Consider the following 22,193-nt stretch of genomic DNA (forward strand, 5'->3'; position numbering starts at 1 on the left):
GCCGGCTCCCCTGCCGCTGCGTCATTGTGTCATCGCTTCTCGGCCTTTTGGCTAAGATCAAGTGTAGTATCTGTTCTTATCAGTTTAATATCTGATACGTCCCCTATCCGGGGACTGCATATTAAATTGATTTTTGGCACATGGAGCCGGAACCGGGGCTTGCTCCGTCCACTCCACGCATCGACCTGGTATTGCAGTGCCTCCAGGAACGGTGTGCTTCCCCTTTTTGGGGACTGTGAATTGTTGTGACTAATAGAAGAACCAACAACACCACTGGAATTTTGTCAGAGAATACAGAAATACGCAGGAAGCGCATACAGAATGATGATGAGGTGACCGTTGACGATGACCGTGCCACAGAGAAAGCAGCAAGCTGCGGTCATATGAGCATAGGGAAAAAAGAAGAACAAAAGCGTCGGTTGCCGGCCGGCTGACTCATCACCGTCACAGCACGTTTTTTGATGTCCCTCTTATTTGAGAGTCTTTACCAACGAGCTGATGAGTCGAATCGGGGGTTTGTGTTGGATGGATTAGGGACACCTGATTCAAATCAAGGTCAGGCACGCACGCAGCAGTCAAGCAATGGAAGGTGCCCCGTCCTTCCTTTTCTTGGGGGAGGGGAAGGTCACCGTGTTTGAGGATGGCGAAGGGGGATAGGGCGCCTCTGCCTGGAGGCCAGGCAACTCATACTTACCTGGCAGGGGAGACACCATGATCAGGAAGGTGGTTCACCCAGGGCGAGGCTCGGCCATTGCACTCCGGTTGTGCTGACCCCTGCGAATTCCCCAAATGTGGGAATCTCGACTGCATAATTTATGGTAGTGGGGGACTGCGTTCGCGCTCTCCCCTGTACACACTGGTTAAAAGCAGATAGCGTGGAGGGAAAAAGCGTGCGGTTCTTGACGCTTGTGGCGCCGCCCACTGCCCCAAAGGGTGAAGTTGCACCAGTTTTGTTATGTTTCTGTCTCTTTCTGCTGTGTCAGCCAGTGACCCGGAGAGTTCAGAGAACTGAACTGCGTCTGTTTTCATCGAGGTTGTCGAAACCTGCGACCGGTTTGCCGAATGTGGTTTTTCCCACAAACTTTGATATTCAACGGACGAGTTGATTGACAGCAGTGGTCCCAAAGGCAAAGTTGTTCGGATGGAGGTTTTCTGTCGTATGGTACGACTGTCTCGTGCGCGTGCTGTGAAAAAGCACGCGACATACGTTCGCCTATAGCCGCTCTCATGTTGTTGCTTTTTCATTTTAAAGCGCCACTAGGTGGCCATTCACCGCGTCCTTTCTCGCCTGACCCCAGACTGAGCCCGTGCACGGGTGTACCGGCTTGGGTGAAATTGTCTCGTTCCGTCCAAGAGCTATAGCCGTTCTAGCAGACCCCGCCTCGCCCAGCCCGTAGGTTTCGGCCTGCCGCCGCCAAGCTGAATCGAAATTCCCACTTTTTTTCCGATCTGGACGGACAGTCAGACTCCAGAGAATCTTTCTGCACTGGTTTGGGCCAGATCGGGCAAAAGACCTAGGACTAGTGTGCAAAAGTAGGTTTTTCACAAAATCCCAAATACCCGAAAATTTCGCCAGCGCAACCTTCGAATCCGAGGCATGCGTCTCGCTCGGCTCGAGCCAAGGATTCCGATGATATAAGACACTTGGTTCTGCGGCGTGCGGTTTGGGAGCTACGAGCCATTTCGTACTTTCGGTGGCTGTAGCGCCACCGCCGGGCCCATCGGGGGGCCAGCCTTGGTGATGTTGTAGAGCGAGTGGCTAGTACCATCCCTCAAAGTTTCAGGTCTCTACGACGTACGGCCTTTGCCAACCCTCCCCCCCCTCACCGCTTCCCAGATGGGCGTCGCCTTTGCCGGCTCCCCTGCCGCTGCGTCATTGTGTCATCGCTTCTCGGCCTTTTGGCTAAGATCAAGTGTAGTATCTGTTCTTATCAGTTTAATATCTGATACGTCCCCTATCCGGGGACTGCATATTAAATTGATTTTTGGCACATGGAGCCGGAACCGGGGCTTGCTCCGTCCACTCCACGCATCGACCTGGTATTGCAGTGCCTCCAGGAACGGTGTGCTTCCCCTTTTCGGGGACTGCGAATTGTTGTGACTAATAGAAGAACCAACAACACCACTGGACTTTTGTCAGAGAATACAGAAATACGCAGGAAGCGCATACAGAATGACGATGAGGTGACCGTTGACGATGACCGTGCCACAGAGAAAGCAGCAAGCTGCGGTCATATGAGCATAGGGAAAAAAGAAGAACAAAAGCGTCGGTTGCCGGCCGGCTGACTCATCACCGTCACAGCACGTTTTTTGATGTCCCTCTTATTTGAGAGTCTTTACCAACGAGCTGATGAGTCGAATCAGGGGTTTGTGTTGGATGGATTAGGGACACCTGATTCAAATCAAGGTCACGCACGCACGCACGCAGCAGTCAAGCAATGGAAGGTGCCCCGTCCTTCCTTTTCTTGGGGGAGGGGAAGGTCACCGTGTTTGAGGATGGCGAAGGGGGATAGGGCGCCTCTGCCTGGAGGCCAGGCAACTCATACTTACCTGGCAGGGGAGACACCATGATCAGGAAGGTGGTTCACCCAGGGCGAGGCTCGGCCATTGCACTCCGGTTGTGCTGACCCCTGCGAATTCCCCAAATGTGGGAATCTCGACTGCATAATTTATGGTAGTGGGGGACTGCGTTCGCGCTCTCCCCTGTACACACTGGTTAAAAGCAGATAGCGTGGAGGGAAAAAGCGTGCGGTTCTTGACGCTTGTGGCGCCGCCCACTGCCCCAAAGGGTGAAGTTGCACCAGTTTTGTTATGTTTCTGTCTCTTTCTGCTGTGTCAGCCAGTGACCCGGAGAGTTCAGAGAACTGAACTGCGTCTGTTTTCATCGAGGTTGTCGAAACCTGCGACCGGTTTGCCGAATGTGGTTTTTCCCACAAACTTTGATATTCAACGGACGAGTTGATTGACAGCAGTGGTCCCAAAGGCAAAGTTGTTCGGATGGAGGTTTTCTGTCGTATGGTACGACTGTCTCGTGCGCGTGCTGTGAAAAAGCACGCGACATACGTTCGCCTATAGCCGCTCTCATGTTGTTGCTTTTTCATTTTAAAGCGCCACTAGGTGGCCATTCACCGCGTCCTTTCTCGCCTGACCCCAGACTGAGCCCGTGCACGGGTGTACCGGCTTGGGTGAAATTGTCTCGTTCCGTCCAAGAGCTATAGCCGTTCTAGCAGACCCCGCCTCGCCCAGCCCGTAGGTTTCGGCCTGCCGCCGCCAAGCTGAATCGAAATTCCCACTTTTTTTCCGATCTGGACGGACAGTCAGACTCCAGAGAATCTTTCTGCACTGGTTTGGGCCAGATCGGGCAAAAGACCTAGGACTAGTGTGCAAAAGTAGGTTTTTCACAAAATCCCAAATACCCGAAAATTTCGCCAGCGCAACCTTCGAATCCGAGGCATGCGTCTCGCTCGGCTCGAGCCAAGGATTCCGATGATATAAGACACTTGGTTCTGCGGCGTGCGGTTTGGGAGCTACGAGCCATTTCGTACTTTCGGTGGCTGTAGCGCCACCGCCGGGCCCATCGGGGGGCCAGCCTTGGTGATGTTGTAGAGCGAGTGGCTAGTACCATCCCTCAAAGTTTCAGGTCTCTACGACGTACGGCCTTTGCCAACCCTCCCCCCCCTCACCGCTTCCCAGATGGGCGTCGCCTTTGCCGGCTCCCCTGCCGCTGCGTCATTGTGTCATCGCTTCTCGGCCTTTTGGCTAAGATCAAGTGTAGTATCTGTTCTTATCAGTTTAATATCTGATACGTCCCCTATCCGGGGACTGCATATTAAATTGATTTTTGGCACATGGAGCCGGAACCGGGGCTTGCTCCGTCCACTCCACGCATCGACCTGGTATTGCAGTGCCTCCAGGAACGGTGTGCTTCCCCTTTTCGGGGACTGCGAATTGTTGTGACTAATAGAAGAACCAACAACACCACTGGACTTTTGTCAGAGAATACAGAAATACGCAGGAAGCGCATACAGAATGACGATGAGGTGACCGTTGACGATGACCGTGCCACAGAGAAAGCAGCAAGCTGCGGTCATATGAGCATAGGGAAAAAAGAAGAACAAAAGCGTCGGTTGCCGGCCGGCTGACTCATCACCGTCACAGCACGTTTTTTGATGTCCCTCTTATTTGAGAGTCTTTACCAACGAGCTGATGAGTCGAATCAGGGGTTTGTGTTGGATGGATTAGGGACACCTGATTCAAATCAAGGTCACGCACGCACGCACGCAGCAGTCAAGCAATGGAAGGTGCCCCGTCCTTCCTTTTCTTGGGGGAGGGGAAGGTCACCGTGTTTGAGGATGGCGAAGGGGGATAGGGCGCCTCTGCCTGGAGGCCAGGCAACTCATACTTACCTGGCAGGGGAGACACCATGATCAGGAAGGTGGTTCACCCAGGGCGAGGCTCGGCCATTGCACTCCGGTTGTGCTGACCCCTGCGAATTCCCCAAATGTGGGAATCTCGACTGCATAATTTATGGTAGTGGGGGACTGCGTTCGCGCTCTCCCCTGTACACACTGGTTAAAAGCAGATAGCGTGGAGGGAAAAAGCGTGCGGTTCTTGACGCTTGTGGCGCCGCCCACTGCCCCAAAGGGTGAAGTTGCACCAGTTTTGTTATGTTTCTGTCTCTTTCTGCTGTGTCAGCCAGTGACCCGGAGAGTTCAGAGAACTGAACTGCGTCTGTTTTCATCGAGGTTGTCGAAACCTGCGACCGGTTTGCCGAATGTGGTTTTTCCCACAAACTTTGATATTCAACGGACGAGTTGATTGACAGCAGTGGTCCCAAAGGCAAAGTTGTTCGGATGGAGGTTTTCTGTCGTATGGTACGACTGTCTCGTGCGCGTGCTGTGAAAAAGCACGCGACATACGTTCGCCTATAGCCGCTCTCATGTTGTTGCTTTTTCATTTTAAAGCGCCACTAGGTGGCCATTCACCGCGTCCTTTCTCGCCTGACCCCAGACTGAGCCCGTGCACGGGTGTACCGGCTTGGGTGAAATTGTCTCGTTCCGTCCAAGAGCTATAGCCGTTCTAGCAGACCCCGCCTCGCCCAGCCCGTAGGTTTCGGCCTGCCGCCGCCAAGCTGAATCGAAATTCCCACTTTTTTTCCGATCTGGACGGACAGTCAGACTCCAGAGAATCTTTCTGCACTGGTTTGGGCCAGATCGGGCAAAAGACCTAGGACTAGTGTGCAAAAGTAGGTTTTTCACAAAATCCCAAATACCCGAAAATTTCGCCAGCGCAACCTTCGAATCCGAGGCATGCGTCTCGCTCGGCTCGAGCCAAGGATTCCGATGATATAAGACACTTGGTTCTGCGGCGTGCGGTTTGGGAGCTACGAGCCATTTCGTACTTTCGGTGGCTGTAGCGCCACCGCCGGGCCCATCGGGGGGCCAGCCTTGGTGATGTTGTAGAGCGAGTGGCTAGTACCATCCCTCAAAGTTTCAGGTCTCTACGACGTACGGCCTTTGCCAACCCTCCCCCCCCTCACCGCTTCCCAGATGGGCGTCGCCTTTGCCGGCTCCCCTGCCGCTGCGTCATTGTGTCATCGCTTCTCGGCCTTTTGGCTAAGATCAAGTGTAGTATCTGTTCTTATCAGTTTAATATCTGATACGTCCCCTATCCGGGGACTGCATATTAAATTGATTTTTGGCACATGGAGCCGGAACCGGGGCTTGCTCCGTCCACTCCACGCATCGACCTGGTATTGCAGTGCCTCCAGGAACGGTGTGCTTCCCCTTTTTGGGGACTGTGAATTGTTGTGACTAATAGAAGAACCAACAACACCACTGGAATTTTGTCAGAGAATACAGAAATACGCAGGAAGCGCATACAGAATGATGATGAGGTGACCGTTGACGATGACCGTGCCACAGAGAAAGCAGCAAGCTGCGGTCATATGAGCATAGGGAAAAAAGAAGAACAAAAGCGTCGGTTGCCGGCCGGCTGACTCATCACCGTCACAGCACGTTTTTTGATGTCCCTCTTATTTGAGAGTCTTTACCAACGAGCTGATGAGTCCAATCGGGGGTTTGTGTTGGATGGATTAGGGACACCTGATTCAAATCAAGGTCAGGCACGCACGCAGCAGTCAAGCAATGGAAGGTGCCCCGTCCTTCCTTTTCTTGGGGGAGGGGAAGGTCACCGTGTTTGAGGATGGCGAAGGGGGATAGGGCGCCTCTGCCTGGAGGCCAGGCAACTCATACTTACCTGGCAGGGGAGACACCATGATCAGGAAGGTGGTTCACCCAGGGCGAGGCTCGGCCATTGCACTCCGGTTGTGCTGACCCCTGCGAATTCCCCAAATGTGGGAATCTCGACTGCATAATTTATGGTAGTGGGGGACTGCGTTCGCGCTCTCCCCTGTACACACTGGTTAAAAGCAGATAGCGTGGAGGGAAAAAGCGTGCGGTTCTTGACGCTTGTGGCGCCGCCCACTGCCCCAAAGGGTGAAGTTGCACCAGTTTTGTTATGTTTCTGTCTCTTTCTGCTGTGTCAGCCAGTGACCCGGAGAGTTCAGAGAACTGAACTGCGTCTGTTTTCATCGAGGTTGTCGAAACCTGCGACCGGTTTGCCGAATGTGGTTTTTCCCACAAACTTTGATATTCAACGGACGAGTTGATTGACAGCAGTGGTCCCAAAGGCAAAGTTGTTCGGATGGAGGTTTTCTGTCGTATGGTACGACTGTCTCGTGCGCGTGCTGTGAAAAAGCACGCGACATACGTTCGCCTATAGCCGCTCTCATGTTGTTGCTTTTTCATTTTAAAGCGCCACTAGGTGGCCATTCACCGCGTCCTTTCTCGCCTGACCCCAGACTGAGCCCGTGCACGGGTGTACCGGCTTGGGTGAAATTGTCTCGTTCCGTCCAAGAGCTATAGCCGTTCTAGCAGACCCCGCCTCGCCCAGCCCGTAGGTTTCGGCCTGCCGCCGCCAAGCTGAATCGAAATTCCCACTTTTTTTCCGATCTGGACGGACAGTCAGACTCCAGAGAATCTTTCTGCACTGGTTTGGGCCAGATCGGGCAAAAGACCTAGGACTAGTGTGCAAAAGTAGGTTTTTCACAAAATCCCAAATACCCGAAAATTTCGCCAGCGCAACCTTCGAATCCGAGGCATGCGTCTCGCTCGGCTCGAGCCAAGGATTCCGATGATATAAGACACTTGGTTCTGCGGCGTGCGGTTTGGGAGCTACGAGCCATTTCGTACTTTCGGTGGCTGTAGCGCCACCGCCGGGCCCATCGGGGGGCCAGCCTTGGTGATGTTGTAGAGCGAGTGGCTAGTACCATCCCTCAAAGTTTCAGGTCTCTACGACGTACGGCCTTTGCCAACCCTCCCCCCCCTCACCGCTTCCCAGATGGGCGTCGCCTTTGCCGGCTCCCCTGCCGCTGCGTCATTGTGTCATCGCTTCTCGGCCTTTTGGCTAAGATCAAGTGTAGTATCTGTTCTTATCAGTTTAATATCTGATACGTCCCCTATCCGGGGACTGCATATTAAATTGATTTTTGGCACATGGAGCCGGAACCGGGGCTTGCTCCGTCCACTCCACGCATCGACCTGGTATTGCAGTGCCTCCAGGAACGGTGTGCTTCCCCTTTTTGGGGACTGTGAATTGTTGTGACTAATAGAAGAACCAACAACACCACTGGAATTTTGTCAGAGAATACAGAAATACGCAGGAAGCGCATACAGAATGATGATGAGGTGACCGTTGACGATGACCGTGCCACAGAGAAAGCAGCAAGCTGCGGTCATATGAGCATAGGGAAAAAAGAAGAACAAAAGCGTCGGTTGCCGGCCGGCTGACTCATCACCGTCACAGCACGTTTTTTGATGTCCCTCTTATTTGAGAGTCTTTACCAACGAGCTGATGAGTCCAATCGGGGGTTTGTGTTGGATGGATTAGGGACACCTGATTCAAATCAAGGTCAGGCACGCACGCAGCAGTCAAGCAATGGAAGGTGCCCCGTCCTTCCTTTTCTTGGGGGAGGGGAAGGTCACCGTGTTTGAGGATGGCGAAGGGGGATAGGGCGCCTCTGCCTGGAGGCCAGGCAACTCATACTTACCTGGCAGGGGAGACACCATGATCAGGAAGGTGGTTCACCCAGGGCGAGGCTCGGCCATTGCACTCCGGTTGTGCTGACCCCTGCGAATTCCCCAAATGTGGGAATCTCGACTGCATAATTTATGGTAGTGGGGGACTGCGTTCGCGCTCTCCCCTGTACACACTGGTTAAAAGCAGATAGCGTGGAGGGAAAAAGCGTGCGGTTCTTGACGCTTGTGGCGCCGCCCACTGCCCCAAAGGGTGAAGTTGCACCAGTTTTGTTATGTTTCTGTCTCTTTCTGCTGTGTCAGCCAGTGACCCGGAGAGTTCAGAGAACTGAACTGCGTCTGTTTTCATCGAGGTTGTCGAAACCTGCGACCGGTTTGCCGAATGTGGTTTTTCCCACAAACTTTGATATTCAACGGACGAGTTGATTGACAGCAGTGGTCCCAAAGGCAAAGTTGTTCGGATGGAGGTTTTCTGTCGTATGGTACGACTGTCTCGTGCGCGTGCTGTGAAAAAGCACGCGACATACGTTCGCCTATAGCCGCTCTCATGTTGTTGCTTTTTCATTTTAAAGCGCCACTAGGTGGCCATTCACCGCGTCCTTTCTCGCCTGACCCCAGACTGAGCCCGTGCACGGGTGTACCGGCTTGGGTGAAATTGTCTCGTTCCGTCCAAGAGCTATAGCCGTTCTAGCAGACCCCGCCTCGCCCAGCCCGTAGGTTTCGGCCTGCCGCCGCCAAGCTGAATCGAAATTCCCACTTTTTTTCCGATCTGGACGGACAGTCAGACTCCAGAGAATCTTTCTGCACTGGTTTGGGCCAGATCGGGCAAAAGACCTAGGACTAGTGTGCAAAAGTAGGTTTTTCACAAAATCCCAAATACCCGAAAATTTCGCCAGCGCAACCTTCGAATCCGAGGCATGCGTCTCGCTCGGCTCGAGCCAAGGATTCCGATGATATAAGACACTTGGTTCTGCGGCGTGCGGTTTGGGAGCTACGAGCCATTTCGTACTTTCGGTGGCTGTAGCGCCACCGCCGGGCCCATCGGGGGGCCAGCCTTGGTGATGTTGTAGAGCGAGTGGCTAGTACCATCCCTCAAAGTTTCAGGTCTCTACGACGTACGGCCTTTGCCAACCCTCCCCCCCCTCACCGCTTCCCAGATGGGCGTCGCCTTTGCCGGCTCCCCTGCCGCTGCGTCATTGTGTCATCGCTTCTCGGCCTTTTGGCTAAGATCAAGTGTAGTATCTGTTCTTATCAGTTTAATATCTGATACGTCCCCTATCCGGGGACTGCATATTAAATTGATTTTTGGCACATGGAGCCGGAACCGGGGCTTGCTCCGTCCACTCCACGCATCGACCTGGTATTGCAGTGCCTCCAGGAACGGTGTGCTTCCCCTTTTCGGGGACTGCGAATTGTTGTGACTAATAGAAGAACCAACAACACCACTGGACTTTTGTCAGAGAATACAGAAATACGCAGGAAGCGCATACAGAATGACGATGAGGTGACCGTTGACGATGACCGTGCCACAGAGAAAGCAGCAAGCTGCGGTCATATGAGCATAGGGAAAAAAGAAGAACAAAAGCGTCGGTTGCCGGCCGGCTGACTCATCACCGTCACAGCACGTTTTTTGATGTCCCTCTTATTTGAGAGTCTTTACCAACGAGCTGATGAGTCGAATCAGGGGTTTGTGTTGGATGGATTAGGGACACCTGATTCAAATCAAGGTCACGCACGCACGCACGCAGCAGTCAAGCAATGGAAGGTGCCCCGTCCTTCCTTTTCTTGGGGGAGGGGAAGGTCACCGTGTTTGAGGATGGCGAAGGGGGATAGGGCGCCTCTGCCTGGAGGCCAGGCAACTCATACTTACCTGGCAGGGGAGACACCATGATCAGGAAGGTGGTTCACCCAGGGCGAGGCTCGGCCATTGCACTCCGGTTGTGCTGACCCCTGCGAATTCCCCAAATGTGGGAATCTCGACTGCATAATTTATGGTAGTGGGGGACTGCGTTCGCGCTCTCCCCTGTACACACTGGTTAAAAGCAGATAGCGTGGAGGGAAAAAGCGTGCGGTTCTTGACGCTTGTGGCGCCGCCCACTGCCCCAAAGGGTGAAGTTGCACCAGTTTTGTTATGTTTCTGTCTCTTTCTGCTGTGTCAGCCAGTGACCCGGAGAGTTCAGAGAACTGAACTGCGTCTGTTTTCATCGAGGTTGTCGAAACCTGCGACCGGTTTGCCGAATGTGGTTTTTCCCACAAACTTTGATATTCAACGGACGAGTTGATTGACAGCAGTGGTCCCAAAGGCAAAGTTGTTCGGATGGAGGTTTTCTGTCGTATGGTACGACTGTCTCGTGCGCGTGCTGTGAAAAAGCACGCGACATACGTTCGCCTATAGCCGCTCTCATGTTGTTGCTTTTTCATTTTAAAGCGCCACTAGGTGGCCATTCACCGCGTCCTTTCTCGCCTGACCCCAGACTGAGCCCGTGCACGGGTGTACCGGCTTGGGTGAAATTGTCTCGTTCCGTCCAAGAGCTATAGCCGTTCTAGCAGACCCCGCCTCGCCCAGCCCGTAGGTTTCGGCCTGCCGCCGCCAAGCTGAATCGAAATTCCCACTTTTTTTCCGATCTGGACGGACAGTCAGACTCCAGAGAATCTTTCTGCACTGGTTTGGGCCAGATCGGGCAAAAGACCTAGGACTAGTGTGCAAAAGTAGGTTTTTCACAAAATCCCAAATACCCGAAAATTTCGCCAGCGCAACCTTCGAATCCGAGGCATGCGTCTCGCTCGGCTCGAGCCAAGGATTCCGATGATATAAGACACTTGGTTCTGCGGCGTGCGGTTTGGGAGCTACGAGCCATTTCGTACTTTCGGTGGCTGTAGCGCCACCGCCGGGCCCATCGGGGGGCCAGCCTTGGTGATGTTGTAGAGCGAGTGGCTAGTACCATCCCTCAAAGTTTCAGGTCTCTACGACGTACGGCCTTTGCCAACCCTCCCCCCCCTCACCGCTTCCCAGATGGGCGTCGCCTTTGCCGGCTCCCCTGCCGCTGCGTCATTGTGTCATCGCTTCTCGGCCTTTTGGCTAAGATCAAGTGTAGTATCTGTTCTTATCAGTTTAATATCTGATACGTCCCCTATCCGGGGACTGCATATTAAATTGATTTTTGGCACATGGAGCCGGAACCGGGGCTTGCTCCGTCCACTCCACGCATCGACCTGGTATTGCAGTGCCTCCAGGAACGGTGTGCTTCCCCTTTTTGGGGACTGCGAATTGTTGTGACTAATAGAAGAACCAACAACACCACTGGAATTTTGTCAGAGAATACAGAAATACGCAGGAAGCGCATACAGAATGATGATGAGGTGACCGTTGACGATGACCGTGCCACAGAGAAAGCAGCAAGCTGCGGTCATATGAGCATAGGGAAAAAAGAAGAACAAAAGCGTCGGTTGCCGGCCGGCTGACTCATCACCGTCACAGCACGTTTTTTGATGTCCCTCTTATTTGAGAGTCTTTACCAACGAGCTGATGAGTCCAATCGGGGGTTTGTGTTGGATGGATTAGGGACACCTGATTCAAATCAAGGTCAGGCACGCACGCAGCAGTCAAGCAATGGAAGGTGCCCCGTCCTTCCTTTTCTTGGGGGAGGGGAAGGTCACCGTGTTTGAGGATGGCGAAGGGGGATAGGGCGCCTCTGCCTGGAGGCCAGGCAACTCATACTTACCTGGCAGGGGAGACACCATGATCAGGAAGGTGGTTCACCCAGGGCGAGGCTCGGCCATTGCACTCCGGTTGTGCTGACCCCTGCGAATTCCCCAAATGTGGGAATCTCGACTGCATAATTTATGGTAGTGGGGGACTGCGTTCGCGCTCTCCCCTGTACACACTGGTTAAAAGCAGATAGCGTGGAGGGAAAAAGCGTGCGGTTCTTGACGCTTGTGGCGCCGCCCACTGCCCCAAAGGGTGAAGTTGCACCAGTTTTGTTATGTTTCTGTCTCTTTCTGCTGTGTCAGCCAGTGACCCGGAGAGTTCAGAGAACTGAACTGCGTCTGTTTTCATCGAGGTTGTCGAAACCTGCGACCGGTTTGCCGAATGTGGTTTTTCCCACAAACTTTGATATTCAACGGACGAGTTGATTGACAGCAGTGGTCCCAAAGGCAAAGTTGTTCGGATGGAGGTTTTCTGTCGTATGGTACGACTGTCTCGTGCGCGTGCTGTGAAAAAGCACGCGACATACGTTCGCCTATAGCCGCTCTCATGTTGTTGCTTTTTCATTTTAAAGCGCCACTAGGTGGCCATTCACCGCGTCCTTTCTCGCCTGACCCCAGACTGAGCCCGTGCACGGGTGTACCGGCTTGGGTGAAATTGTCTCGTTCCGTCCAAGAGCTATAGCCGTTCTAGCAGACCCCGCCTCGCCCAGCCCGTAGGTTTCGGCCTGCCGCCGCCAAGCTGAATCGAAATTCCCACTTTTTTTCCGATCTGGACGGACAGTCAGACTCCAGAGAATCTTTCTGCACTGGTTTGGGCCAGATCGGGCAAAAGACCTAGGACTAGTGTGCAAAAGTAGGTTTTTCACAAAATCCCAAATACCCGAAAATTTCGCCAGCGCAACCTTCGAATCCGAGGCATGCGTCTCGCTCGGCTCGAGCCAAGGATTCCGATGATATAAGACACTTGGTTCTGCGGCGTGCGGTTTGGGAGCTACGAGCCATTTCGTACTTTCGGTGGCTGTAGCGCCACCGCCGGGCCCATCGGGGGGCCAGCCTTGGTGATGTTGTAGAGCGAGTGGCTAGTACCATCCCTCAAAGTTTCAGGTCTCTACGACGTACGGCCTTTGCCAACCCTCCCCCCCCTCACCGCTTCCCAGATGGGCGTCGCCTTTGCCGGCTCCCCTGCCGCTGCGTCATTGTGTCATCGCTTCTCGGCCTTTTGGCTAAGATCAAGTGTAGTATCTGTTCTTATCAGTTTAATATCTGATACGTCCCCTATCCGGGGACTGCATATTAAATTGATTTTTGGCACATGGAGCCGGAACCGGGGCTTGCTCCGTCCACTCCACGCATCGACCTGGTATTGCAGTGCCTCCAGGAACGGTGTGCTTCCCCTTTTCGGGGACTGCGAATTGTTGTGACTAATAGAAGAACCAACAACACCACTGGACTTTTGTCAGAGAATACAGAAATACGCAGGAAGCGCATACAGAATGACGATGAGGTGACCGTTGACGATGACCGTGCCACAGAGAAAGCAGCAAGCTGCGGTCATATGAGCATAGGGAAAAAAGAAGAACAAAAGCGTCGGTTGCCGGCCGGCTGACTCATCACCGTCACAGCACGTTTTTTGATGTCCCTCTTATTTGAGAGTCTTTACCAACGAGCTGATGAGTCGAATCAGGGGTTTGTGTTGGATGGATTAGGGACACCTGATTCAAATCAAGGTCACGCACGCACGCACGCAGCAGTCAAGCAATGGAAGGTGCCCCGTCCTTCCTTTTCTTGGGGGAGGGGAAGGTCACCGTGTTTGAGGATGGCGAAGGGGGATAGGGCGCCTCTGCCTGGAGGCCAGGCAACTCATACTTACCTGGCAGGGGAGACACCATGATCAGGAAGGTGGTTCACCCAGGGCGAGGCTCGGCCATTGCACTCCGGTTGTGCTGACCCCTGCGAATTCCCCAAATGTGGGAATCTCGACTGCATAATTTATGGTAGTGGGGGACTGCGTTCGCGCTCTCCCCTGTACACACTGGTTAAAAGCAGATAGCGTGGAGGGAAAAAGCGTGCGGTTCTTGACGCTTGTGGCGCCGCCCACTGCCCCAAAGGGTGAAGTTGCACCAGTTTTGTTATGTTTCTGTCTCTTTCTGCTGTGTCAGCCAGTGACCCGGAGAGTTCAGAGAACTGAACTGCGTCTGTTTTCATCGAGGTTGTCGAAACCTGCGACCGGTTTGCCGAATGTGGTTTTTCCCACAAACTTTGATATTCAACGGACGAGTTGATTGACAGCAGTGGTCCCAAAGGCAAAGTTGTTCGGATGGAGGTTTTCTGTCGTATGGTACGACTGTCTCGTGCGCGTGCTGTGAAAAAGCACGCGACATACGTTCGCCTATAGCCGCTCTCATGTTGTTGCTTTTTCATTTTAAAGCGCCACTAGGTGGCCATTCACCGCGTCCTTTCTCGCCTGACCCCAGACTGAGCCCGTGCACGGGTGTACCGGCTTGGGTGAAATTGTCTCGTTCCGTCCAAGAGCTATAGCCGTTCTAGCAGACCCCGCCTCGCCCAGCCCGTAGGTTTCGGCCTGCCGCCGCCAAGCTGAATCGAAATTCCCACTTTTTTTCCGATCTGGACGGACAGTCAGACTCCAGAGAATCTTTCTGCACTGGTTTGGGCCAGATCGGGCAAAAGACCTAGGACTAGTGTGCAAAAGTAGGTTTTTCACAAAATCCCAAATACCCGAAAATTTCGCCAGCGCAACCTTCGAATCCGAGGCATGCGTCTCGCTCGGCTCGAGCCAAGGATTCCGATGATATAAGACACTTGGTTCTGCGGCGTGCGGTTTGGGAGCTACGAGCCATTTCGTACTTTCGGTGGCTGTAGCGCCACCGCCGGGCCCATCGGGGGGCCAGCCTTGGTGATGTTGTAGAGCGAGTGGCTAGTACCATCCCTCAAAGTTTCAGGTCTCTACGACGTACGGCCTTTGCCAACCCTCCCCCCCCTCACCGCTTCCCAGATGGGCGTCGCCTTTGCCGGCTCCCCTGCCGCTGCGTCATTGTGTCATCGCTTCTCGGCCTTTTGGCTAAGATCAAGTGTAGTATCTGTTCTTATCAGTTTAATATCTGATACGTCCCCTATCCGGGGACTGCATATTAAATTGATTTTTGGCACATGGAGCCGGAACCGGGGCTTGCTCCGTCCACTCCACGCATCGACCTGGTATTGCAGTGCCTCCAGGAACGGTGTGCTTCCCCTTTTTGGGGACTGTGAATTGTTGTGACTAATAGAAGAACCAACAACACCACTGGAATTTTGTCAGAGAATACAGAAATACGCAGGAAGCGCATACAGAATGATGATGAGGTGACCGTTGACGATGACCGTGCCACAGAGAAAGCAGCAAGCTGCGGTCATATGAGCATAGGGAAAAAAGAAGAACAAAAGCGTCGGTTGCCGGCCGGCTGACTCATCACCGTCACAGCACGTTTTTTGATGTCCCTCTTATTTGAGAGTCTTTACCAACGAGCTGATGAGTCCAATCGGGGGTTTGTGTTGGATGGATTAGGGACACCTGATTCAAATCAAGGTCAGGCACGCACGCAGCAGTCAAGCAATGGAAGGTGCCCCGTCCTTCCTTTTCTTGGGGGAGGGGAAGGTCACCGTGTTTGAGGATGGCGAAGGGGGATAGGGCGCCTCTGCCTGGAGGCCAGGCAACTCATACTTACCTGGCAGGGGAGACACCATGATCAGGAAGGTGGTTCACCCAGGGCGAGGCTCGGCCATTGCACTCCGGTTGTGCTGACCCCTGCGAATTCCCCAAATGTGGGAATCTCGACTGCATAATTTATGGTAGTGGGGGACTGCGTTCGCGCTCTCCCCTGTACACACTGGTTAAAAGCAGATAGCGTGGAGGGAAAAAGCGTGCGGTTCTTGACGCTTGTGGCGCCGCCCACTGCCCCAAAGGGTGAAGTTGCACCAGTTTTGTTATGTTTCTGTCTCTTTCTGCTGTGTCAGCCAGTGACCCGGAGAGTTCAGAGAACTGAACTGCGTCTGTTTTCATCGAGGTTGTCGAAACCTGCGACCGGTTTGCCGAATGTGGTTTTTCCCACAAACTTTGATATTCAACGGACGAGTTGATTGACAGCAGTGGTCCCAAAGGCAAAGTTGTTCGGATGGAGGTTTTCTGTCGTATGGTACGACTGTCTCGTGCGCGTGCTGTGAAAAAGCACGCGACATACGTTCGCCTATAGCCGCTCTCATGTTGTTGCTTTTTCATTTTAAAGCGCCACTAGGTGGCCATTCACCGCGTCCTTTCTCGCCTGACCCCAGACTGAGCCCGTGCACGGGTGTACCGGCTTGGGTGAAATTGTCTCGTTCCGTCCAAGAGCTATAGCCGTTCTAGCAGACCCCGCCTCGCCCAGCCCGTAGGTTTCGGCCTGCCGCCGCCAAGCTGAATCGAAATTCCCACTTTTTTTCCGATCTGGACGGACAGTCAGACTCCAGAGAATCTTTCTGCACTGGTTTGGGCCAGATCGGGCAAAAGACCTAGGACTAGTGTGCAAAAGTAGGTTTTTCACAAAATCCCAAATACCCGAAAATTTCGCCAGCGCAACCTTCGAATCCGAGGCATGCGTCTCGCTCGGCTCGAGCCAAGGATTCCGATGATATAAGACACTTGGTTCTGCGGCGTGCGGTTTGGGAGCTACGAGCCATTTCGTACTTTCGGTGGCTGTAGCGCCACCGCCGGGCCCATCGGGGGGCCAGCCTTGGTGATGTTGTAGAGCGAGTGGCTAGTACCATCCCTCAAAGTTTCAGGTCTCTACGACGTACGGCCTTTGCCAACCCTCCCCCCCCTCACCGCTTCCCAGATGGGCGTCGCCTTTGCCGGCTCCCCTGCCGCTGCGTCATTGTGTCATCGCTTCTCGGCCTTTTGGCTAAGATCAAGTGTAGTATCTGTTCTTATCAGTTTAATATCTGATACGTCCCCTATCCGGGGACTGCATATTAAATTGATTTTTGGCACATGGAGCCGGAACCGGGGCTTGCTCCGTCCACTCCACGCATCGACCTGGTATTGCAGTGCCTCCAGGAACGGTGTGCTTCCCCTTTTCGGGGACTGCGAATTGTTGTGACTAATAGAAGAACCAACAACACCACTGGACTTTTGTCAGAGAATACAGAAATACGCAGGAAGCGCATACAGAATGACGATGAGGTGACCGTTGACGATGACCGTGCCACAGAGAAAGCAGCAAGCTGCGGTCATATGAGCATAGGGAAAAAAGAAGAACAAAAGCGTCGGTTGCCGGCCGGCTGACTCATCACCGTCACAGCACGTTTTTTGATGTCCCTCTTATTTGAGAGTCTTTACCAACGAGCTGATGAGTCGAATCAGGGGTTTGTGTTGGATGGATTAGGGACACCTGATTCAAATCAAGGTCACGCACGCACGCACGCAGCAGTCAAGCAATGGAAGGTGCCCCGTCCTTCCTTTTCTTGGGGGAGGGGAAGGTCACCGTGTTTGAGGATGGCGAAGGGGGATAGGGCGCCTCTGCCTGGAGGCCAGGCAACTCATACTTACCTGGCAGGGGAGACACCATGATCAGGAAGGTGGTTCACCCAGGGCGAGGCTCGGCCATTGCACTCCGGTTGTGCTGACCCCTGCGAATTCCCCAAATGTGGGAATCTCGACTGCATAATTTATGGTAGTGGGGGACTGCGTTCGCGCTCTCCCCTGTACACACTGGTTAAAAGCAGATAGCGTGGAGGGAAAAAGCGTGCGGTTCTTGACGCTTGTGGCGCCGCCCACTGCCCCAAAGGGTGAAGTTGCACCAGTTTTGTTATGTTTCTGTCTCTTTCTGCTGTGTCAGCCAGTGACCCGGAGAGTTCAGAGAACTGAACTGCGTCTGTTTTCATCGAGGTTGTCGAAACCTGCGACCGGTTTGCCGAATGTGGTTTTTCCCACAAACTTTGATATTCAACGGACGAGTTGATTGACAGCAGTGGTCCCAAAGGCAAAGTTGTTCGGATGGAGGTTTTCTGTCGTATGGTACGACTGTCTCGTGCGCGTGCTGTGAAAAAGCACGCGACATACGTTCGCCTATAGCCGCTCTCATGTTGTTGCTTTTTCATTTTAAAGCGCCACTAGGTGGCCATTCACCGCGTCCTTTCTCGCCTGACCCCAGACTGAGCCCGTGCACGGGTGTACCGGCTTGGGTGAAATTGTCTCGTTCCGTCCAAGAGCTATAGCCGTTCTAGCAGACCCCGCCTCGCCCAGCCCGTAGGTTTCGGCCTGCCGCCGCCAAGCTGAATCGAAATTCCCACTTTTTTTCCGATCTGGACGGACAGTCAGACTCCAGAGAATCTTTCTGCACTGGTTTGGGCCAGATCGGGCAAAAGACCTAGGACTAGTGTGCAAAAGTAGGTTTTTCACAAAATCCCAAATACCCGAAAATTTCGCCAGCGCAACCTTCGAATCCGAGGCATGCGTCTCGCTCGGCTCGAGCCAAGGATTCCGATGATATAAGACACTTGGTTCTGCGGCGTGCGGTTTGGGAGCTACGAGCCATTTCGTACTTTCGGTGGCTGTAGCGCCACCGCCGGGCCCATCGGGGGGCCAGCCTTGGTGATGTTGTAGAGCGAGTGGCTAGTACCATCCCTCAAAGTTTCAGGTCTCTACGACGTACGGCCTTTGCCAACCCTCCCCCCCCTCACCGCTTCCCAGATGGGCGTCGCCTTTGCCGGCTCCCCTGCCGCTGCGTCATTGTGTCATCGCTTCTCGGCCTTTTGGCTAAGATCAAGTGTAGTATCTGTTCTTATCAGTTTAATATCTGATACGTCCCCTATCCGGGGACTGCATATTAAATTGTTTTTTGGCACATGGAGCCGGAACCGGGGCTTGCTCCGTCCACTCCACGCATCGACCTGGTATTGCAGTGCCTCCAGGAACGGTGTGCTTCCCCTTTTTGGGGACTGCGAATTGTTGTGACTAATAGAAGAACCAACAACACCACTGGACTTTTGTCAGAGAATACAGAAATACGCAGGAAGCGCATACAGAATGACGATGAGGTGACCGTTGACGATGACCGTGCCACAGAGGAAGCAGCAAGCTGCGGTCATATGAGCATAGGGAAAAAAGAAGAACAAAAGCGTCGGTTGCCGGCCGGCTGACTCATCACCGTCACAGCACGTTTTTTGATGTCCCTCTTATTTGAGAGTCTTTACCAACGAGCTGATGAGTCGAATCGGGGGTTTGTGTTGGATGGATTAGGGACACCTGATTCAAATCAAGGTCACGCACGCACGCAGCAGTCAAGCAATGGAAGGTGCCCCGTCCTTCCTTTTCTTGGGGGAGGGGAAGGTCACCGTGTTTGAGGATGGCGAAGGGGGATAGGGCGCCTCTGCCTGGAGGCCAGGCAACTCATACTTACCTGGCAGGGGAGACACCATGATCAGGAAGGTGGTTCACCCAGGGCGAGGCTCGGCCATTGCACTCCGGTTGTGCTGACCCCTGCGAATTCCCCAAATGTGGGAATCTCGACTGCATAATTTATGGTAGTGGGGGACTGCGTTCGCGCTCTCCCCTGTACACACTGGTTAAAAGCAGATAGCGTGGAGGGAAAAAGCGTGCGGTTCTTGACGCTTGTGGCGCCGCCCACTGCCCCAAAGGGTGAAGTTGCACCAGTTTTGTTATGTTTCTGTCTCTTTCTGCTGTGTCAGCCAGTGACCCGGAGAGTTCAGAGAACTGAACTGCGTCTGTTTTCATCGAGGTTGTCGAAACCTGCGACCGGTTTGCCGAATGTGGTTTTTCCCACAAACTTTGATATTCAACGGACGAGTTGATTGACAGCAGTGGTCCCAAAGGCAAAGTTGTTCGGATGGAGGTTTTCTGTCGTATGGTACGACTGTCTCGTGCGCGTGCTGTGAAAAAGCACGCGACATACGTTCGCCTATAGCCGCTCTCATGTTGTTGCTTTTTCATTTTAAAGCGCCACTAGGTGGCCATTCACCGCGTCCTTTCTCGCCTGACCCCAGACTGAGCCCGTGCACGGGTGTACCGGCTTGGGTGAAATTGTCTCGTTCCGTCCAAGAGCTATAGCCGTTCTAGCAGACCCCGCCTCGCCCAGCCCGTAGGTTTCGGCCTGCCGCCGCCAAGCTGAATCGAAATTCCCACTTTTTTTCCGATCTGGACGGACAGTCAGACTCCAGAGAATCTTTCTGCACTGGTTTGGGCCAGATCGGGCAAAAGACCTAGGACTAGTGTGCAAAAGTAGGTTTTTCACAAAATCCCAAATACCCGAAAATTTCGCCAGCGCAACCTTCGAATCCGAGGCATGCGTCTCGCTCGGCTCGAGCCAAGGATTCCGATGATATAAGACACTTGGTTCTGCGGCGTGCGGTTTGGGAGCTACGAGCCATTTCGTACTTTCGGTGGCTGTAGCGCCACCGCCGGGCCCATCGGGGGGCCAGCCTTGGTGATGTTGTAGAGCGAGTGGCTAGTACCATCCCTCAAAGTTTCAGGTCTCTACGACGTACGGCCTTTGCCAACCCTCCCCCCCCTCACCGCTTCCCAGATGGGCGTCGCCTTTGCCGGCTCCCCTGCCGCTGCGTCATTGTGTCATCGCTTCTCGGCCTTTTGGCTAAGATCAAGTGTAGTATCTGTTCTTATCAGTTTAATATCTGATACGTCCCCTATCCGGGGACTGCATATTAAATTGTTTTTTGGCACATGGAGCCGGAACCGGGGCTTGCTCCGTCCACTCCACGCATCGACCTGGTATTGCAGTGCCTCCAGGAACGGTGTGCTTCCCCTTTTTGGGGACTGCGAATTGTTGTGACTAATAGAAGAACCAACAACACCACTGGACTTTTGTCAGAGAATACAGAAATACGCAGGAAGCGCATACAGAATGACGATGAGGTGACCGTTGACGATGACCGTGCCACAGAGGAAGCAGCAAGCTGCGGTCATATGAGCATAGGGAAAAAAGAAGAACAAAAGCGTCGGTTGCCGGCCGGCTGACTCATCACCGTCACAGCACGTTTTTTGATGTCCCTCTTATTTGAGAGTCTTTACCAACGAGCTGATGAGTCGAATCGGGGGTTTGTGTTGGATGGATTAGGGACACCTGATTCAAATCAAGGTCACGCACGCACGCAGCAGTCAAGCAATGGAAGGTGCCCCGTCCTTCCTTTTCTTGGGGGAGGGGAAGGTCACCGTGTTTGAGGATGGCGAAGGGGGATAGGGCGCCTCTGCCTGGAGGCCAGGCAACTCATACTTACCTGGCAGGGGAGACACCATGATCAGGAAGGTGGTTCACCCAGGGCGAGGCTCGGCCATTGCACTCCGGTTGTGCTGACCCCTGCGAATTCCCCAAATGTGGGAATCTCGACTGCATAATTTATGGTAGTGGGGGACTGCGTTCGCGCTCTCCCCTGTACACACTGGTTAAAAGCAGATAGCGTGGAGGGAAAAAGCGTGCGGTTCTTGACGCTTGTGGCGCCGCCCACTGCCCCAAAGGGTGAAGTTGCACCAGTTTTGTTATGTTTCTGTCTCTTTCTGCTGTGTCAGCCAGTGACCCGGAGAGTTCAGAGAACTGAACTGCGTCTGTTTTCATCGAGGTTGTCGAAACCTGCGACCGGTTTGCCGAATGTGGTTTTTCCCACAAACTTTGATATTCAACGGACGAGTTGATTGACAGCAGTGGTCCCAAAGGCAAAGTTGTTCGGATGGAGGTTTTCTGTCGTATGGTACGACTGTCTCGTGCGCGTGCTGTGAAAAAGCACGCGACATACGTTCGCCTATAGCCGCTCTCATGTTGTTGCTTTTTCATTTTAAAGCGCCACTAGGTGGCCATTCACCGCGTCCTTTCTCGCCTGACCCCAGACTGAGCCCGTGCACGGGTGTACCGGCTTGGGTGAAATTGTCTCGTTCCGTCCAAGAGCTATAGCCGTTCTAGCAGACCCCGCCTCGCCCAGCCCGTAGGTTTCGGCCTGCCGCCGCCAAGCTGAATCGAAATTCCCACTTTTTTTCCGATCTGGACGGACAGTCAGACTCCAGAGAATCTTTCTGCACTGGTTTGGGCCAGATCGGGCAAAAGACCTAGGACTAGTGTGCAAAAGTAGGTTTTTCACAAAATCCCAAATACCCGAAAATTTCGCCAGCGCAACCTTCGAATCCGAGGCATGCGTCTCGCTCGGCTCGAGCCAAGGATTCCGATGATATAAGACACTTGGTTCTGCGGCGTGCGGTTTGGGAGCTACGAGCCATTTCGTACTTTCGGTGGCTGTAGCGCCACCGCCGGGCCCATCGGGGGGCCAGCCTTGGTGATGTTGTAGAGCGAGTGGCTAGTACCATCCCTCAAAGTTTCAGGTCTCTACGACGTACGG

General features: G+C 53.6%; 24 non-coding genes across 24 annotated transcripts; all 24 read left to right on the forward strand.

Moving 5' to 3' along the window:
- The first annotated feature begins 31 nt into the window (after positions 1 to 31).
- On the forward strand, positions 32 to 222 carry LOC137067372 (U2 spliceosomal RNA). Its single transcript, XR_010903167.1, has one exon. It is a non-coding gene; the product is annotated as a U2 spliceosomal RNA (small nuclear RNA).
- Positions 223 to 686: 464 nt separating this feature from the next.
- LOC137067377 (U1 spliceosomal RNA) lies at positions 687 to 850 on the forward strand. The gene has a single exon (XR_010903171.1). It is a non-coding gene; the product is annotated as a U1 spliceosomal RNA (small nuclear RNA).
- Positions 851 to 1,883: 1,033 nt separating this feature from the next.
- On the forward strand, positions 1,884 to 2,074 carry LOC137067373 (U2 spliceosomal RNA). Its single transcript, XR_010903168.1, has one exon. It is a non-coding gene; the product is annotated as a U2 spliceosomal RNA (small nuclear RNA).
- A 468-nt stretch (positions 2,075 to 2,542) lies between these two features.
- LOC137066535 (U1 spliceosomal RNA) lies at positions 2,543 to 2,706 on the forward strand. Its single transcript, XR_010902447.1, has one exon. It is a non-coding gene; the product is annotated as a U1 spliceosomal RNA (small nuclear RNA).
- A 1,033-nt stretch (positions 2,707 to 3,739) lies between these two features.
- LOC137067374 (U2 spliceosomal RNA) lies at positions 3,740 to 3,930 on the forward strand. Its single transcript, XR_010903169.1, has one exon. It is a non-coding gene; the product is annotated as a U2 spliceosomal RNA (small nuclear RNA).
- A 468-nt stretch (positions 3,931 to 4,398) lies between these two features.
- On the forward strand, positions 4,399 to 4,562 carry LOC137066657 (U1 spliceosomal RNA). The gene has a single exon (XR_010902558.1). It is a non-coding gene; the product is annotated as a U1 spliceosomal RNA (small nuclear RNA).
- A 1,033-nt stretch (positions 4,563 to 5,595) lies between these two features.
- Positions 5,596 to 5,786, forward strand: LOC137067376 (U2 spliceosomal RNA). The gene has a single exon (XR_010903170.1). It is a non-coding gene; the product is annotated as a U2 spliceosomal RNA (small nuclear RNA).
- A 464-nt stretch (positions 5,787 to 6,250) lies between these two features.
- On the forward strand, positions 6,251 to 6,414 carry LOC137066781 (U1 spliceosomal RNA). Its single transcript, XR_010902669.1, has one exon. It is a non-coding gene; the product is annotated as a U1 spliceosomal RNA (small nuclear RNA).
- A 1,033-nt stretch (positions 6,415 to 7,447) lies between these two features.
- On the forward strand, positions 7,448 to 7,638 carry LOC137067378 (U2 spliceosomal RNA). Its single transcript, XR_010903172.1, has one exon. It is a non-coding gene; the product is annotated as a U2 spliceosomal RNA (small nuclear RNA).
- Positions 7,639 to 8,102: 464 nt separating this feature from the next.
- LOC137066903 (U1 spliceosomal RNA) lies at positions 8,103 to 8,266 on the forward strand. Its single transcript, XR_010902767.1, has one exon. It is a non-coding gene; the product is annotated as a U1 spliceosomal RNA (small nuclear RNA).
- A 1,033-nt stretch (positions 8,267 to 9,299) lies between these two features.
- On the forward strand, positions 9,300 to 9,490 carry LOC137067379 (U2 spliceosomal RNA). Its single transcript, XR_010903173.1, has one exon. It is a non-coding gene; the product is annotated as a U2 spliceosomal RNA (small nuclear RNA).
- Positions 9,491 to 9,958: 468 nt separating this feature from the next.
- Positions 9,959 to 10,122, forward strand: LOC137066942 (U1 spliceosomal RNA). Its single transcript, XR_010902779.1, has one exon. It is a non-coding gene; the product is annotated as a U1 spliceosomal RNA (small nuclear RNA).
- A 1,033-nt stretch (positions 10,123 to 11,155) lies between these two features.
- LOC137067380 (U2 spliceosomal RNA) lies at positions 11,156 to 11,346 on the forward strand. The gene has a single exon (XR_010903174.1). It is a non-coding gene; the product is annotated as a U2 spliceosomal RNA (small nuclear RNA).
- A 464-nt stretch (positions 11,347 to 11,810) lies between these two features.
- Positions 11,811 to 11,974, forward strand: LOC137066954 (U1 spliceosomal RNA). Its single transcript, XR_010902790.1, has one exon. It is a non-coding gene; the product is annotated as a U1 spliceosomal RNA (small nuclear RNA).
- A 1,033-nt stretch (positions 11,975 to 13,007) lies between these two features.
- Positions 13,008 to 13,198, forward strand: LOC137067381 (U2 spliceosomal RNA). Its single transcript, XR_010903175.1, has one exon. It is a non-coding gene; the product is annotated as a U2 spliceosomal RNA (small nuclear RNA).
- Positions 13,199 to 13,666: 468 nt separating this feature from the next.
- LOC137066967 (U1 spliceosomal RNA) lies at positions 13,667 to 13,830 on the forward strand. The gene has a single exon (XR_010902801.1). It is a non-coding gene; the product is annotated as a U1 spliceosomal RNA (small nuclear RNA).
- A 1,033-nt stretch (positions 13,831 to 14,863) lies between these two features.
- On the forward strand, positions 14,864 to 15,054 carry LOC137067382 (U2 spliceosomal RNA). The gene has a single exon (XR_010903176.1). It is a non-coding gene; the product is annotated as a U2 spliceosomal RNA (small nuclear RNA).
- Positions 15,055 to 15,518: 464 nt separating this feature from the next.
- Positions 15,519 to 15,682, forward strand: LOC137066980 (U1 spliceosomal RNA). The gene has a single exon (XR_010902812.1). It is a non-coding gene; the product is annotated as a U1 spliceosomal RNA (small nuclear RNA).
- Positions 15,683 to 16,715: 1,033 nt separating this feature from the next.
- Positions 16,716 to 16,906, forward strand: LOC137067384 (U2 spliceosomal RNA). Its single transcript, XR_010903178.1, has one exon. It is a non-coding gene; the product is annotated as a U2 spliceosomal RNA (small nuclear RNA).
- Positions 16,907 to 17,374: 468 nt separating this feature from the next.
- Positions 17,375 to 17,538, forward strand: LOC137066992 (U1 spliceosomal RNA). The gene has a single exon (XR_010902823.1). It is a non-coding gene; the product is annotated as a U1 spliceosomal RNA (small nuclear RNA).
- A 1,033-nt stretch (positions 17,539 to 18,571) lies between these two features.
- LOC137066807 (U2 spliceosomal RNA) lies at positions 18,572 to 18,762 on the forward strand. The gene has a single exon (XR_010902693.1). It is a non-coding gene; the product is annotated as a U2 spliceosomal RNA (small nuclear RNA).
- A 464-nt stretch (positions 18,763 to 19,226) lies between these two features.
- On the forward strand, positions 19,227 to 19,390 carry LOC137067004 (U1 spliceosomal RNA). The gene has a single exon (XR_010902834.1). It is a non-coding gene; the product is annotated as a U1 spliceosomal RNA (small nuclear RNA).
- A 1,033-nt stretch (positions 19,391 to 20,423) lies between these two features.
- LOC137066808 (U2 spliceosomal RNA) lies at positions 20,424 to 20,614 on the forward strand. Its single transcript, XR_010902694.1, has one exon. It is a non-coding gene; the product is annotated as a U2 spliceosomal RNA (small nuclear RNA).
- Positions 20,615 to 21,078: 464 nt separating this feature from the next.
- On the forward strand, positions 21,079 to 21,242 carry LOC137067017 (U1 spliceosomal RNA). The gene has a single exon (XR_010902846.1). It is a non-coding gene; the product is annotated as a U1 spliceosomal RNA (small nuclear RNA).
- The last annotated feature ends 951 nt before the right edge of the window (positions 21,243 to 22,193 follow it).

This window comes from Pseudorasbora parva, unplaced genomic scaffold, assembly GCF_024679245.1.
Source record: "Pseudorasbora parva isolate DD20220531a unplaced genomic scaffold, ASM2467924v1 scaffold_33, whole genome shotgun sequence".
Lineage (NCBI taxonomy): Eukaryota > Metazoa > Chordata > Actinopteri > Cypriniformes > Gobionidae > Pseudorasbora > Pseudorasbora parva.